Genomic DNA, 18,535 nt, shown 5'->3' on the forward strand with positions numbered 1-18,535 from the left:
AGTCCAACCCTTTCCAAGTCTTCTCTTCTACCGTGACTACAGACCACTCCCTGGGTCAGTATTGATCCCTAGGGTCTATATTAGTGGTCTCAAATTGGCAGCCCATGGGGCAGATTTGCTGGACAGATGTGGCTTATTTGGTCTGCACAGTGTTTTAAGAAAATCTGAATTTGTTCCTAGCATTTTGAAATTATTCCATTTCACACTGAAATGTATATTGTTAGCTTTTATTGAAAAATTAATAGATGTGGCAACATTGGGCCTATAGTCTCACATAGCAACAATCAGCTGGTAGCAGCTGTCAGCTGTTCTCTTTAGAGAGGGCGTGTACCTCTTGCTGCTCAGGAAGACTGTTTGTCAGTTGCCATTTATCACCTCAGTTTCACCTCTTCTGACACTCAGCATCTGTGATGCCCTGCAGGTACTTTAGGCATTTGAGTTTGTAAACTCTTCTGGGTGATGCCTTTCTCCCAGCATCACCCACTGACATTGGAGGCTCTGTGGTGCTCTAGAAAGATCATGGGCTTCAAATCAAATGGACTCAGCTCTGCCAGTATCCTGCTGTGTGTCCTGGGTATGGTTATTTCACCTCCTTGAACTTCTGTTTCTTTATCTGTAAAATGGGGATAAAGTGGTTATGAGGATTAAAGGCAATAATGTACATAACGCATTTCCGATAGAGCCAAGAAGAGGCAGGAAGCACTCAGTGAGTGTGGCCAGCCTTCACTGACAACCTCTGATCTCACCTCTCAGGGAGATGAGAGGGCCACCCCTGTTAGTCTCAGACGTTGTCAACTCGTAACTAGTTTGTCTGATACTCTCAGGTGCCTAGACACAAGTAAGAAAATCATAAGAAACTAGATAGGACTTAAGTAAAATTTATTTCCTATAATTGTCAGCTGCCATCATTAAGGAATCATAATGGGTTAAGCTGTTAGCCAATAGCACTATATGCTGGAGGATAATCCTATGGTAAATCAGACTCTTGCAATTAATTATATAAAGAAAACAAAAATGAAAAAGTTTGTGAGTTAGCATGCTTTCCAAAACTGGGAATAAAAAGACAATTCTCCATATGCTCACACTTACCTGCACCTTTTGTAGGGCTCCTGACAAATATCTAATTTGTTTTCTATCTGCTGCTATAACAAATTACCACAAACTTAGACACTTAAAACAACAGAAATATATTATTTTATAGTTCTATAGGTTAGAAGTCAGACATCAGTGTTACTGGGCTAAAATCTATGTGTCAGCTGGGCTGCATTCTTTTTTGGAGGCTCTAGGAGTGAATCCATTTCCTTGCCTTTTCCAGTTTCTAGAGGCCACCCACATTCCTTGGCTCATGGCCCCTTTCTCCACCTTCAAAGGCAGCAGTGTTGCATCTCTCTGACCATTCTTCTGTGGCCACATCTCTTTCTCTGACTCTCTTCTATTGCCTCCCTCTTCCACTCTTAAGGACCCTTGTGATTACACTGGACCTTCCCAGAAAATCCAGGATATTCTTCCTATCTTAAGGTCAACTGATTAATAACCTTAATTCCATTTGCAACCTTAATTCTTTGCCATGAAAATGTAACATATTTACAGGTTCCAGGGACTAGGATGTGGATGTCTTTGGGGGGCCATCATTCTGCCTATCATAATGGGTATGTATTTTATATATGTAATATATAGGTAATTTACATATATTATATATAGATATAATTTAAAATTTTACCATGTATTGTGTTCTTACTCTGTGATTATCTCACTTAATTCTCACAACAACCCTATGAAGTAAGAACTACTTTTACAAATGAGAAACCTGAGGCTGGGGAGTTAGGAAATGTGCCTGGGTCCAGAGCAGGTAAATAGCAGAGTGAGATTCAAACCCAGGGCTGTTTTCCTCTAAAGCCATGTCCTTAGTCACTACACTGTACTGAAATTTGTTCAAATTGTATTTTTATTTCTATTTTCTAAGAAAATTATTATTATAGTGAAAATTGGATTTTTCTGTGGGAGGGATAGCCCAAAGAGTATATACATCAGTTAAAATTCAAATAAAAATATTGTATCTTCATTGCCTTAATGTGCTACTTATATTTTTCTAAATTGAATTTTATATTATGACAGACTTTTATAACTAATTTTGACTTTTCATACCATGTCCCAAGTTTCTGAACTATTAGTACTGCTTGCTTTTAAAAAGTCCGACAGGTATAAGTTCCTCCAGAGGCTGTGAGCTTTGACTTAGCTTATTTGCACAGTTTAAAAGTAAAGGAGACCCCGGGAAGTCATGTGATCCAGTTTCTTACCTTGAATACCTCAAATCATCACATTTTCTTGCTATTTAGGGAGATGGTATAGGATTCCATCTTAGACATGTAGGGAATTTTAATTTCTATGATCTTAGTTTCCAGAAGTATTTTCCTCTACCTGATTTCCATACGATTCTTCTCCAATGCAAATAAGTAACAATTTAAAAAATTTATCCCAATCATGGGTTGAAATTACAAGGAACAAGATGAAATTTGAAAGAGGTGATTGAAACCAAATAACATGCCTGCAATACTTTCAAACAGTATGGTACTAGACTTGAAAAAACACAACACAGGCAGAAGTGGTAAGATAATTAAAAATGCAGTGTATTGAGCAATACATTTAATAGGAATTTAATGGGCATAAGGAAAAAATTAAGGAGTTTTCCTCATTTTCTCATGTTATATCAAGGATATAAAATCCTCTTGAAAGCATAGTATATCTTTGTACCTTGAACCTTCCCTCTGTCTTAACACAGTGCTTTGCAGAGGAAATGTTTGTTGAATCAGTAATATTTATATTCGCATATGATTGCATTAAAAGCACCTTGTAGATCTCTAGAAGAGAAAATAAGTCATAAATCATTTATTTAAACTACATAGTGAGGGCCGGCCCCGTGGCTTAGCGGTTAAGTGCGCGCGCTCTGCTGCTGGCGGTCCGGGTTCGGATCCCGGGCCCGCACCCATGCACCGCCTCTCCGGCCATGCTGAGGCCGCGTCCCACATACAGCAACTAGAAGGATGTGCAACTATGACATACAACTATCTACTGGGGCTTTGGGGGAAAAAATAAATAAAATAAAATTATAAACTACATAGTGGGGAGGAAGTCAAGATGGCGGCATAGGCAGACTCTGAACTCACCTCCTCCCGCGGACACAGCCAATTTACAACTACTCGTGGAAAAATTACCCCTGAGACAGAACTGAAAACTGGATAAGAGGAACTCCTGCAACAACGGACAATCCTAACTGAGGTAGAGGAGGCAGAAACTCCCTTCTGGAGAGGAAAAACGCCGCCTTCACAAGCCACCAGCTTCACGGCCGCCCGGGAGACGCCCAAAGGTCCGCAGCCCTCCCTGGAGGCGCCGGGCCCTGAGCCGGGGAGCACCCCCGCAGTGGGCATTTTGTGGACCCAGCACAATCGAGAAGAGCGGCATAATATCTGACTGTGCCTGCTACTAAAACATTGGGGAGCACCCCCAGAAAAGCTGGTTCACAAAGAAACTAAAACCGGCTCTTAAAGGGCCCACGGGCAAACTCACCCGTTTCAGAAGGCAACCTAAAATCACCAAAGAGAAAGGTGCACAGTGCTTTGGTGAAAAGAGACTCACCTAATAGGCCCTGTGTGCATCTCGGTGAGGGGTGAGACCTCTCCAGGGACTGGGACATTGGCGGCGGCCATTGTTGTGGCCTGGTGTGGGTGTGCTGACACAGACGCCATTGGAGTTCTCCCTGAGGCCTGCTAGCCCAGGTCTGCCACACCCACTAGAGCACCGATTTAATCCAGCTCAGCAAGGGCAGGCAGCCCACCCTAGAGACTGGCCCCACCCAACAACAAGCCCTCGGGCAACTTGTGCGCCTGCATAGATTGGTGACTGTATTCTCTGCAGCCTGGCAACTGAACCAACTTCAGTGGGGCGGGACGTGCATAAGGAGCAGGTGGAGAGTGTGGGGCGGTGGTGGAGTGTGTGGGGCTCCCGCTGTGGAGAGACTGGGTCCGCTTCGGGAGGTCGGGGCGCGCACACGGGGCAGGACTGCCTTGACTGTGTGTGTGGACCTATGGGCAGCAGGGCTTGTCAGCTGCAGAAGACTTGTGCTTCTTAAAGACCCACATAGGGGGTTTGCCCCACCTTCCAAAGCCTGAAACAACTGGGTGCTCCTGTGCCTGAGGCCAGCCCCACCCAGCTGCAATCCTCAGAGAGCTGACAATAGACTTAAAGGCTGGAGGCTTATAGCAATTGTAAGGCCCTGAGCCTAACAACCTGCCACACTGGGGGCCTACTCACTTAAAAGAAATACTGCAACACAAATGTGGTATTAGAACTTGCAGCCAACTCTGCTGGGGCTCCCCACACTTGATAAAGAGACTGAAGGGCCCACAACAACTACAAGCAGCTGAGCATTACAGCAGCTGGCCAGGAGCATAACTCGGGCTCCCTGGGTGCCTAACAGGGAGGGAGAGCAAACAGGCCACAACAGGACACCCATAGCCCACATAGGGGACACCCCTGGAACATTGAGAACTGAGGGAAGAACACTGCAGGCCTCCTAAGCCATCACTTACATAAGGTCACCTATCAAAGAGCAGGAGAAGTAGCTGACCTACCTAATACACAGACACAAGCACAGGGAAAGAGGCAAAATGAGGAGGCAAAGGAATACATTCCAAGTAAGGGAACAGGACAAAACCCCAGAAAAGGAACTAAGTGAAACAGAAATGAGCAACCTACCAGACAGAGAGTTCAAACTAAGAGTGTTAAGAATGCTCACTGATCTGGGGAGAAGAATAGATGAACTCAGTGAGAATGTCAACAAAGAAATGGAAGATATAACAAAGAACCAATTAGAAATGAAGAATACAATACTGGAAATGAAAAATTCACTAGAGGGACTCAAAAGCAGAGTAGAGGATACAGAAGAACGGATCTGTGAGCTGGACAAAAGACTAGAAGAAATTACCCAAGCTGAACAGGTAAAAGAGAAAAGAATTAAAAAGAGTGAGGACAGTCTAAGGGACCTCTGGGACAACATCAAGTGCACTAACATCCGTGTTATAGGTGTCCTGGAAGGAGAAGAGCGAGACAAAGGGGCAGAGAATCTATTTCAAGAAATAATAGATGAAAACTTCCCTAACCTAAGGGAGGAAACAGACATTCAAGTACAGGAAGCACAGAGAGCCCCAAACAAGATAAACCCAAAGAGGCCCATACCAAGACACATCATAATCAAAATGTCCAGAATTAAAGATAAAGAGAGAATTCTAAAAGCCGCAAGAGAAAGTCAAGTTACATACAAGGAAACCCCATAAGGCTATCAGCTGACTTCTCAGCAGAAACCTTACAGGCTAGAAGAGAATGGCATGATATATTTAAAGTGCTAAAAGGAAAAAACTTATAGCCAAGAATACTCTACCCAGCAACGTTATCATTCAAAATGGAAGGAGAGATCAAAAATTTCCCAGACAAGCAAAAATTAAAGGAGTTTGTCACCAAGAAACCAGTGCTACAAGAAATGTTAAAGGGACTGATTTAAGGGGAAAAGAGAAGACCACATATAGGAAAAATTATCTATTTCCATGATAAGAGGGTAAAAAGAGGTTAAATATGATATCAAAAACATAAAAGGAGGGAGGAGGGGAGTTAAAGAGTAGAGCTTTCAGACAGAGGTCAAACTAAAGAGACCATCAATTCTGTATAGAAGAAGACAGGAACACAGAAGGACTACTAAAACACTGAGAAGAAAAAAGTTAAAAAATGGCAGTAAGTACATACTTATCAATAGCTACTTTAAACGTCAATGGACTAAATGCTCCAATTAAAAGGCATAGGGTGGCTGACTGGATAAAAAAACAAGACCCATATATATGCTGCATACAAGAGACACACTTCAGACCTAAAGACACTCACAAACTGAAAGTGAAGGGATGGAAAAAGATACTCCATGCAAATGGCAATAAAAAGAAAGCTGGGGTAGCAGTACTCATATCAGACAAAATAGACTTGAAAACAAAAACTGTAAAAAGAGACAAAGAAGGGCATTACATAATGATCAAGGGAACAATCCAACAAGAGGATATAACAGTTGTAAATATCTACGCACCCAATGTAGGGGCACCTAAATATAAAAAGCAATTATTAACAGACATAAAAAGAGAAATAGACAGTAACACAATAATAGTAGGGGACTTTAACACTCCACTAACACCAATGGATAGATCATCCAAACAGAAGATCAATAAGGAAACATTGGCCTTAAATGACACACTAGAACAGATGGACCTAGTAGACATATACAGAGCATTCCATCCAAAAACCGAAGAATACACATTCTTTTCAAATGCACATGGAACATTCTCCAGGATTGATCACATATTAGGCCACAAAACAAGTCTCCATAAATTTAAGATTGAAATAATACCAAGCATCTTTTCTGACCACAACGGTATGAAACTAGAAATCAACTATAGGAAGAAAATCAGAAAAGCCACAAATACGGGGAGATTAAACAAAATGCTACTGAACAACGACTGGGTCAAAGAAGAAATCAAAGAAGAAATAAAAAAATACCTGGAGACAAATGAAAATGAAAATATGACATACCAGAATTTATGGGATACAGCAAAAGCAGTTCTGAGAGGGAAGTTTATAGCAATACAGGCCTATCTCAACAAACAAGAAAAATCTCAAATAAACAATCTAACAATGCACCTAAAGGAACTGGAAAAAGAAGAACAAACAAAGCCCCAAATCAGTAGAAGAAGGGAAATAATAAAAATCAGAGCAGAAATAAATGAAATAGAGACCAAAAAAATAATAGAAAAAATTAATAAAACCAAGAACTGGTTCTTTGAAAAGATAAACAAAATTGACAAACCTTTAGCTAGACTCACCAAGAAAAAAAGAGAGAAGGCACAAATAAGTAAAATCAGAAATGAAAGAGGAGAAATTACAACAGACACCTCAGAAATACAAAAGACTATAAGAGAATACTATGAAAAGCTATATGCCAACCCATTCGACAATCTGGAAGAAATGGATAAATTCTTAGAATCATACAACCTTCCAAAACTGGATCAAGAAGAAGTAGAGAACTTGAATAGACCAATCACCAGTAAGGAGATCAAAACAGTAATCACAAACCTCCCCAAAAATAAAAGTCCAGGACCAGATGGCTTCCCTGGTGAATTCTACCAAACATTCAAAGAAGACTTAATACGTATCCTTCTCAAACTCTTCCAAAACATTGAGGAGCGGGGGAAGCTCCCTAACTCATTCTACGAAGCTGACATTACCCTGATACCAAAACCAGACAAGGACAACACAAAAAAAAAAGAATTACAGGCCACTATCACTGATGAACATCGATGCAAAAATCCTCAACAAAATACTAGCAAATCGCATACAACAATACGTTAAAAAGATTATACACCATGATCAAGTGGGATTTATTCCAGGGATGCAGGGATGGTTTAACATTCGCAAATCAATCAACGTGATACACCACATTAATAAAATGAAGAATAAAAATCACATGATCATCTCAATAGATGCAGAGAAAGCATTTGACAAGATACAGCATCATTTATGATAAAAACTCTGAATAAAATGGGTATAGAAGGAAAGTACCTCAACATAATAAAGACCATATATGAGAAACCCACAGCTAATATCATCCTCAATGGTGAAAAACTAAAAGCTATCCCTCTAAGAACAGGAACCAGACAAGGATGCCCACTGTCACCATTCCTATTTAACATAGTACTGGAAGTCCTAGCCAGAGCAATCAGGCAAGAGAAAGAAATAAAAGGGATCCAAATTGGAAAGAAAGAAGTGAAACTGTCACTATTTGCAGATGACATGATTTTATATATAGAAAACCCTAAAGAATCCAGCAGAAAACTTTTAGAAGTAATAAACGAATATGGTAAAGTTGCAGGATACAAAATCAACATACAAAAATCAGTTGCATTTCTATACACTAACAACGAAGTAGCAGAAAGAGAAATTAAGAATACCATCCCATTTACAATTGCAACAAAAAGAATAAAATACCTAGGAATAAACTTAACCAAAGAGGTGAAAGAGCTGTACACAGAAAACTACAAAACATTGCTGAAAGAAATTGAAGAAGACACAAAGAAATGGAAAGATATTCCACGCTCTTGGATTGGAAGAATTAACATAGTTCAGATGTCCATACTTCCTAAAGCCATCTATAGATTCAATGCAATCCCTATCAAAGTTCCAACAACATTTTTCACAGAAATAGAACAAAGAATCCTAAAATTTATTTGGAACAACAAAAGACCCCGAATAGGTAAAGGAATCCTGAGAGAAAAGAACAAAGCTGGAGGTATCACACTCCCTGATTTCAAAATATATTACAAAGCTATAGTAACCAAAACAGCATGGTACTGGCACAAAAACAGACACACAGATCAATGGAATAGAATCGAAAGCCCAGAAATAAACCCACACATCTATGGACAGCTAATCTTTGACAAAGGAGCCAAGAACATATAATGGAGAAAAGAAAGTCTCTTCAACAAATGGTGTTGGGAAAACTGGATAGCCATATGCAAAAAAATGAAAGTAGACCCTTACCTTACACCATACACAAAAATTAACTCCAAATGGATTAAAGACTTGAATATACGACCTGAAACTATGAAACTTCTAGAAGAAAACATAGGCAGTACGCTCTTCGACATCGGTCTTAGCAACGTATTTTCAAGCACCATGTCTGTCCGGGCAAGAGAAACAATAGAAAAAATAAACAAATGAGACTACATCAAACTAAAAAGCTTCTGCACAGCAAAGGAAACCATCAACAAAACGAAAAGACAACCTAACAATTGGGAGAAGATATTTGCAAACCATACATCTGATAAGGGGTTAATCTCCAAAATATATAAAGAACTCATGCATCTCAACCACAAAAAAACTAACAACCCAATTAAAAAATGGGCAAAAGACCTGAACAGACATTTCTCCAAAGAAGATATACAGATGGCCAACAGACACATGAAAAGATGTTCAAAGTCATTAACTATCAGGGAAATGCAAATTAAAACTACAATGAGATATCACCTCACGCCCGTCAGAATGGCTATAATTAACAAGACAGGAAACAACAAGTGTTGGAGAGGATGTGGAGAGAAGGGAACTCTCATACACTGCTGGTGGGAGCGCAAACTGGTGCAGCCACTATGGAAAACAGTATGGAGATTCCTCAAAAAATCAAGGATAGAACTACCATATGATCCAGCTATTCCACTGCTGGGTATTTATTCAAAGAACTTGAAAACACCAATGCGTAAAGATACATGCACCCCTGTGTTCATTGCAGCGTTATTCACAATAGCCAAGACTTTGAAGCAACCTAAGTGCCCATCAAGGGACGAATGGATAAAGAAGATGTGGTATATATACACAATGGAATACTACTCAGCCGTAAGAAACGATGAAATCCAGCCATTTGTGACAACATGGATGGACATTGACGGCATTATGCAAAGTGAAATAAATCAGAGGGAGAAGGTCAAATACTGTATGATTTCCTTCATTAAGTAGTAGATAATAACAACAATAAACAAACACATAGAGACAGAGATTGAATTAGTGGTTACCAGAGGGGAAGGGGGGATGGAGGAGGGTGAAAGGGATAATTCGGCACGTGTGTGTGGTGACGGGTTGTAATTAGTATTTGGGTGGTGAACATACTATAATCTATGCAGAAATAGAAGTATAATGATGTACACCTGAAATTTATACAATGTTATAAATCAATGTTACTGCAATAAACAAAAAATTAAAAAAGAAAAGAAAAGCCTTAGAGAAAGCTAATGGTCAGAAGGAGCGTTAAAATTACATTTCAAAGACAAAGAATTTACTATATGCTTACAGATTTGATGCAATAATCCTCAGTTTTACCAAGTAGAAGTTAAATGATGTCTAAGATACTCTGCTAAATTAGGCAGGGAAATGGATATAGTACACCTCAGAGAACAATTTAAATGTTCAGAGTAGAAGGGCTAAAATCTAAATGAAGATCTGTCATGACTTATACTTCTGTGATTCCAGATAAAAGAAGTTTTACTATAATGACTATAGAAGAAGAGAGTAAATACAGGGGAAAAAAACATCCTGAGAAGTAGATATGCAAAGTAACAAATTAATCTCTAGAAAAGTGCTTCTGCCATAATTTTTGAAACCTGGCCTTAAAATAGATAAAATTCTTCACTTTCAAGAGAGAGCTATGGAAAAATTCAACAGGATTTCTGTGATTCTGTCCTAATAGAGTATGTATTTGTACAAATGTTATAGTAACATGAATCTCACAGCAAAAGAGTGTATTTAAATTGCCACCTGAGGATTTCTTTAGTTTCACTCTCATGAAATGCTTTTTTGCTAAGGTTTTTTTTTTTTCTTTCTGACCTTTGTCTTTCCTTTGGGTACATAATAAATTCCAGAAGCCCGTAAAAGAAAGTAGCGCCTTTTCCAGGATTTCTTGCCATCTTCTTTCAAATAAAGAGCTCCTTCAAGTTCTGGTACAATGATGGATGTTCCACAGAAACTTTCCTGAAATTGAGATTCTGATTATTTAAAACACGAGGGCTTAAACACACATTTTGTTCACATTTAAACAAACTGTGGCAAACTAGCCTTTAAGCTAAAAGTCATTTTGTCTACAACTCTGATTGAATGCATATATTTACACTGCATACCATTTGCCAAAAAAGAGGAAGAATACCACGGTGGTTGAGGTCTCAGCTTTTGAGTTAGACTTCAAGGCTTCTTCACCTCAGAAGGCTTAGCTCTGTGACCATGGGCAAGTCACTAAAGTTCAGTTCCTTTACTTCCAAGATTGGAGTAATAATAGCCTCAGCTTCATAAAGAAGGTTGTGAGTACAATCTTGGTATATTGTAAAAGTAAGTGTGAAATAAAGTCTATTTCTGTTATTATAAGTTGGTAAATAGAAAAATGATTCCTTTTCCTATAAGTAAAAAAATTACTCTTCTACTGCTAGTAAATAGAAAAATTATAATATAAAATTCTATACATAAAACATATGTACGTTAATATTTTATTCTTGGGATAATTTTTTTTTAATTGAGATACAATTGACATGTAACACTGTATTTGTTTTAGTTGTACAATCTAATGATTCAATATATGTGTATACTGCAAAATTTACCACAATAAGTTTACCTTACATCTATTAAAAAAAAAAATAAACTACATAAAAATGAAGTGAGTGTTCAAATGACTGGTTTCAAATTCAAATCTCAATCCACAGTGGATCATTATCTATGTAAAGGCCTGGGAGTGGAGTAGGGGAAGGAGCTGAGAAGCAGGTGAGACTGTGGAGTTTAGTTTTGGGAATAGTTCCTTATTATATGTTTCATAAACTACTGATGCTAGGTGGGGATATTTTTAATTTCTACCTCCCTGAGCCTCGTCAGATACCTGACACACACTAGGTAGTCAACAAATAGTTACTGAATGAAGAAGGAAAAGAACAAAAGGCATTAAATTCTTAGATAACACCAAAACAAGGAAGAGAGATAGTGGACGATAACTGACATCTTGCTTTCTGAGTATGCACCCCATTCTTAAAAATGTTTCAGCAGCACACCCACGTATAAATTACATATTTGTGACCTCCTATACTAATATATTGTACACATTGTAAGATATAAACCCCCAATTTAAAAAGATGAAGTAATCAATATATTTAAAATAATTTAATGGTATTTTATTAATAAAGTAAGAGCCTTTTTGCTGTCACTTGATGCTTTATTACTCAGTACTTTATTACTTTTTTAAAATCTTGGTTTAACACTTTGTGATATAGTGATTCGAAGATCTGGTTATAAGTTTACGTTTATTTTAATAGTACATTTTAATAGCTATCATAGCTAAAAAAGATATTTCAAAAAGATATTTAGATTTAAATGGAAGAAATGCATGGTTGTTGGCTATACCTATTAAAGTACTCATTTTCTTTTTCAATCTCATCAACCAGTTCTGCAAAGGTTTTTGTTGAAGTTTAACTAGTAAATTTCTATTTTCTCTGCTATCAATCAGCAATTCTTGCAAACTAATTTAAAAGCATTGCACTTTACCTTTGCAACAGATAAATTTAAGACCCACTGAAATTCATTATTTGAAAAATATTTAAATAAATAGAAAATTATGTTTCCAAAATTTTTAGGTGTGCATATATTAGAGTTTTAATAGGACACATACACACTGTTCTTTTTGCAATAAAATTATATACTAATGGAAACATTTCCAAATATCATTTTCAAAACATTCTCTCCAAAGTATTTCTTTCAAAACACATGTACACTCTTTAAAGTGGAGGGTGAATGGAGTTATTCTCTCACTCATTGCCAAAACTTTACTTGTAAGGGAAAGTACTACTCACAGAAGACGTAGGGAAATTTGGATCCCTTGTATTTTTGTCAGAGGAAAATGCACTGATACTCAACTATTCTTTTAAGAAACAGTAACAACTAGTGCTTGTGTAGAGCTTACTTTGGTGGTAAGATTTATATATATTAACTCACATCACCCTCAGCACAACCCAGCACAGTAGATACTTATAATGATCTCCATTTTACAGATGAAGAAATTGAACCCCAGAGAGGTTAAGTAACTTGCCCAGGGTTACATGGCTGGTGATGACAGAACTATGGTCAGAACCAGGCAGTGTGTTATCCAGGAGCTATGCTTTTAATCCCAAGTATCTTGAATACTTTGATGGAATATAAGGAGTTTCCACAATTACTCCCTATCTCAGTACAAAGTATTATATAGATTCTATTGAAAGGATTTGTTTTTACAAAATTAACCTCAATCATCTCCCATACTATACAAAACTGCAATACACTGGTGGTGGATGAATGCGAGTTTCCCTTCAGGTGGAAGCCTACCCTTCTCAGGACACCTCACAGAGCATCCGTATGACTGACTGACAAAGGACTGTGTGAACATGCCGGTGTCAATATGTATGTTAAATAATTAAGCTTAATTTCTTTCTTTTTAGATAAAACAAATAGCCATTGGGATATTTTCTTTCTGAACTGTAGTAGATTGTCTTGAACACCCCTAGGATGTGCACCCTCCACTTTGGATGTCTTTTGTCTTAACAGATATGATGACAATCAAAATTACCCAGGAAAAATATAATTTTAGTAAAATAAGTGCAGAGGAATTCAATAGGATAATCAAAACAACCTCCTAAATATAATTTGAGAAATATAAGTAAGCTAAACAAGTATTTAAAGTTCAGATTTTAAAATATGATAATGATGAAATGTAATTTTAAACGCAAGAATAATTCTAGGTTGCATTATAGGTGTGTGAATTGAAGAGATGAGAGACAATGCTCTCACTATGCTAAGGACTTACCCGATCCTTTATAGAGTTCCATGTCTCATACTGGGCATCTCATCTAAAGAATGTGGAGAATTTGGAAAGAATTTGTATGAGAGTCATACAACATTAAAAAAAAAAGTGTGATAAAAAGTTAAAAGAATTGGGATTGTTTATTCTAGAAAATCTAGGGAATTTATGGGTCTTCCAGTATATGCAGAGTTATAATCCCTTAAAGTCTATTTAAGTCTTTGACACATCTGGTTGAGCCAGACACAGATTCCTTAGAGAATTAGTGGAGGAAATAACAGCAACGCACCTCTTTAAGCACAGGCTTTTAAGCCTTTGCTTTTGAAATGGGTTCAATCATTAATTGCACATAATTGACAGTAAATAAGTGAGTCACCAAATGAATAGTGTTTAAGAAAAGCTGTTATTCCCTCCTGATAAGCAACTAAAATAATTATTATCTTCAAAGTCTGCTTAGTAGGTTTGAGCTCAAAGGCCTAATAAGATTCTCTGAGGAACATGATAACTGCTGACACAACTTATGTAAATAAGTTATTGTCAACTATTAACAAACATAGTTTATGTACGCAATAGACTATCCAAATGAGGGACAGAAAAAAGAAAGGGAAAATGAGAGAGAAAAAAAGGAGCAATTTATATATTGTTCTTGATACCCATAAGAACTAGACTGGAAGACAATGTGATTTCCCTAATAGGGAAGGATAATAGCTTTAGTTTACGTAATTAATGGTTTTAGCAAGATTTAAAGTAATTTCCAGCTACTTTTTATCAAAAAGCTCATGCTAGCAGCTTAAGGGTTCTGATCTCCTAACACTTCCGTTTGGTTTTTCTCATGAGTCTAATATAGAAAGTGAGAAAGTCCTGTGATCTGAAAAGCCTTGCGTTTGACCCTAATGTAGTCTTGCTCTAAAATAGTTTTCTCTTTATTACAAGACACACTGAACTTTAGGCATTTCAGCTTGAGTTTGAACATGGCCAATCTGGCACAAGAAAGATGTTGAGCTTGAACCACTCCCACCCCCAACACACAATATGACCCCTCTCTGAACCACTTTCCAGATCTAAGAAACAGGTTCATTCGGCTTTGTGCTAAGGCAGTATAAACCGGTCTCAATTTCAGTTCCTGTGAGACTCTGAGTTTTTCTAACCATATCTTGGGTTGCTTTGTGTTTTATTAAATTATTTTGCTCAGAAAATTCAATAAATTGGTCACTTTAATTCCCATATTCTTACCTATTTTTTTTTTTTGGTGAGGAAGATTGTCCCTGAACTAACATCTATGGCCAATCTTCCTCTATTTTTGTATGTGGGTTCCGCCACAGCATGGCTGGATAAGCAGTGCGCAGGTCCATGCCCAGGATCCAGGCCTCAAACCCCAGGCTGCTGAAGCAGAACTCGGGAACCCAATTACTACACCACGAGGCCCAACCCCCATATTCTTACCTGTTTTTATAGCAGGCTTTTCTTGTTAATTATTTTCTGGACCAGTTCATGGCTAGGATTATGTCTTAAACTACTTTCCCATAAAAATGGTTTTCTTTTTTTCGAAGTTGTGGGATGCTGCAGTTGGTGTATCAACATAGCTGGAAACTATAGCAACAATTCATGATGTCTGACTCACTTAAGTAGATAAATCCGTAGTAGAATGAAGGAAAATGTGCTATAAAAGCAATGCAAATAATATGAATCAAAAAAACATCTTTGCTTTTGTAATCAAGTAGTTGGTAGCATTATTCTTACCTCTCTAGTACTGGCGATTTATTTGCTAACAAACAAATATTCTAATGAATACTGGCCCTCACTTCCATTACCAGCTGACTTATGAATAGAAGTTATTCAGGTCCTGTGATTGCCATTTTTCAATTTTTCTCCCTAAGAGAAGTTATATTTCTTGTATTGTCATGCTCCTCAACTCTTCCAAAGTTACAATAAAAGAACTACAAATAACAGAGTACCCGATTATTATATAACAAGTCATAATGATTCCATATCAGGCACTATTTTAGAGAAGAGGTTTTCCATTTTGAAAAATAGAGGATGAAAACCAAGCACTTATCTCATTGGAATATATTATCTAGAAAAAAATTACCTGGTTATGTCTTTTTTTTTTTTAATATTTGGATCAACAGTTTATAGTATTGCCAATCCAATTTCCTAAAATTCTGAACATAACGATACGTTAGTATTTCTCTTATGATTTTTTTCTTGTTACTTTTAGGACTTCTACAAAAAAACCAAAACTCTAAAATTTGACCATTCCTTATACTAGTACAAATGAAATATAAAATATTGGCATTTTTTTTTTCTGAGAAAGATTCGCCCTGTGCTAACATCCGTTGCCAATCTTCCTCTTTTTTTTTTTTGCTTGAGGAAGATTAGCCCTCAGCTCACATCTGTGCCAGTCTTCCTCTATTTTGTATGTGGGTCGCCGCCACAGCATGGCTGACCAGTGGTGTAGGTTTGTGCCCAGGATTCGAACCTGAGAACCCAGGCTGCCAAAGCAGAGTGCACTGAATTTAACCACTAGGCCACAAGGCCGGCCCCTAAAACATTGGCATTTTTATATCTGTTATAGCTAATAATGATGATGACAATAGCAGTCAATTGCTATTATGTTCCAGCATTCTACTAAGTTCACTTGAGCCTCAATTTCATGAGATAAGCACCATTATTATCTCTCTTTTACTGAGGAGGAAAAAGTACTATTATCATCTTCATGTTATTGATGCATCCAGTGCTCAAGAGGTGAAATAATGTGTCGAAAGTAGAAAGTGGCAGAGCCAGAATTTAAACATGGGTCTGACCAATTCCAAAGCTTGTGCTCATAATCTCTACATTATAGATAAAACAGATGAACAAAATACTTGCCCTATTTGCATGAGCAGAATCATATTTCCAAACAAAATATTAGAACCCATAGTCTAACAAAAAACTTTCTCTATTTGAAAAATTTATTTACATGAAACTTTTTATAAAGGCATAAACATCAGCTAGACATTTAGATGGCCATTCAATGACTTTTTTTATACAGTATAAACTTAAAAGAAATTGGAAACGTAATGGAAAATGGGGATATGATCTGTATCTATAGGTGATATGATTAATCAAAGTGATCGGCCTTAGAGTATGCCCTTAAAATTAAATGAAAAAGCCCTTTAATAGTTTGTGAATATATTTACGTCCTCTAGTTTTCTAAGAAATCCAGCAATTAAGTTGCAGCCCTCAGATTATAAAGACAAAATACCCAACCTCTTATCAGTTGAATGTGGCTCACCCACCTTCTTATCTTAAAATATCTGTGGGAGGTGGTCAGTGTGTGTGTGTGTGTGTGTGTGTGTGTGTGTGTGTGTGTGTGTGTGTGTGTGTGTGTGTGTGTGTTCTTTACAACAGGAGGACAGATTTATCCTGGAAATGTAATGGATCCCAGATGTTTGTTTTTTTAAAGGAAAAAAAGTTGAAATATGGTGATAGCCAGGTATTTGTCTCTAAAATGAGAATGTCATTCCACTTGGAGTTTATTGACACAAAACCTCCTTTTGTCTGAAAAATTTTTCAGCACTGTGAATATGGCTTTAATTAAGAGATACACTGATCATTTGTTGATTTTGTTACAAGGGAGGAACTTCTTTGTGCCTTATTGTGTGGATTGCTTTGTGCGTGGATCACAGTGAAAAGTATAAAGGACCATTGGCAATGTGTTGATTTGTATTTACTGTATTTTATATCCATTTCCATATACCACAGAGAACCATTGTTTAGAAAGTTCTGTAGGATTATTATGTTTTGAAGTATAAAAGTATTGGATTCGCAATCCATTTTCTTTCAGAAGGAGAAGGCCATACTGTGGTAATTGACATTAAAAATGAATATTCCTACCTTTACCTGTGGGCTAAATCTTTGAGTATCATTTTAAAATATAAGGAAATAGTCTCTGAATTTAGGGAAGCCACATATAAATCCCAGTTTCTCTCATTACCTTTGGAAGTTTATTTGTTCATAGATTTGTGGCAAATTCTCTGGAATCATATGGTCTGCAGTATAGATCATTGCCTCAAAATCTGAAGCGTGTTATGTACATAGGAATCTTCAAATAGTTGTTTGAGTCTATCTTCAAGTGATATCTGATAAAACTTAAATTACAGCAGTGTTGTGGGACCAAAAAAAAAACCCACTCTACTTCAAAATCTTGACCACTTTACTCCACACCCATTGAATCATGTAATTCACCTTCTGTACCTCTCTTTATCCTATCTGGAAAAAAAGAGATAAATATGGGTCTAAAATGCAACTTCTATAATTAAAGAATAAGAAAGAGTAATAAGAAGCTGTAAAGTGTGCCCTCAGCTAACCTGGAGATTAATGGTAATGCAAAGAATCAATCAATAAGATATATATATAGTTAGTAAATCTAAAAAGATGCGTGGAAAGGAAATTTCTGCCAGGATCTGCCAATTTGTGAAAGCTCTCTCCTATCTATAAACACAAAGGCCCAAACTCTGCTGATGAGAAAAGTAGAAAACTGTTCAAATAATGCTAAATGAAGCATAGTTGTTCCCCTAAATTATTTGGATACTTATTTCACTTATCTGAGTTTCCAGTTTACACTAAGCCACAAGCCCACCAGGCCAGTCATTCCTGGGGTGGCTCTTATCCCTCTGGCGGTCCAGCGGTCCTGCTGCCTGCACACTGCAGGGTCATCTTCACCGGCCCGGCCCGGGCGCGTTGGCCCACGCGGCTCTTGGGCCCCGGGGCAGAGGTCACTATCACCGAGCAGCGGGAAACACCGAGGAGTCTGAGCCTCTAGACAGGAGCCACCGGTGGCCCCTAAACTTCGCGCGCACGGCGAGGCGGGGGCCAGACCGGCTTCCGCGGGGGTCGTCCGGCAAGAGAGAGGCGAGCTGGTGTCCGCGGCGCGGGCGCGGCGGGCCAGAGCAGGGGCCGCCCAGCCTGCCCTCCTGCCCGGCGCGGGCCGCTCCTCGCGGCGCGGGCGCCTTCCCTGCGCGCCGCCCGCAGCCCGGCTCTCCCCGGCGGCCCCGCGCGCTCTGCGGGAGGAGCCGCCTGCCGCCGTGACGCGTCAGGGAGGAAACGCCGGCGCCTGGC

At 38.2% G+C, this 18,535-nt stretch overlaps 1 long non-coding RNA gene across 1 annotated transcript; it reads right to left on the bottom strand.

Annotated features, from left to right (window-relative positions):
• Positions 1-217: 217 nt before the first annotated feature.
• Positions 218-18,373, bottom strand: LOC131396529 (uncharacterized). Its single transcript, XR_009216579.1, has 6 exons — positions 17,412-18,373; positions 14,879-15,095; positions 13,442-13,484; positions 10,459-10,602; positions 2,752-2,858; positions 218-613 (listed from the first exon to the last, which is right to left on the bottom strand). It is a non-coding gene; the product is annotated as an uncharacterized LOC131396529 (long non-coding RNA).
• Positions 18,374-18,535: the final 162 nt, after the last annotated feature.

This window comes from Diceros bicornis, chromosome 33, assembly GCF_020826845.1.
Source record: "Diceros bicornis minor isolate mBicDic1 chromosome 33, mDicBic1.mat.cur, whole genome shotgun sequence".
Lineage (NCBI taxonomy): Eukaryota > Metazoa > Chordata > Mammalia > Perissodactyla > Rhinocerotidae > Diceros > Diceros bicornis.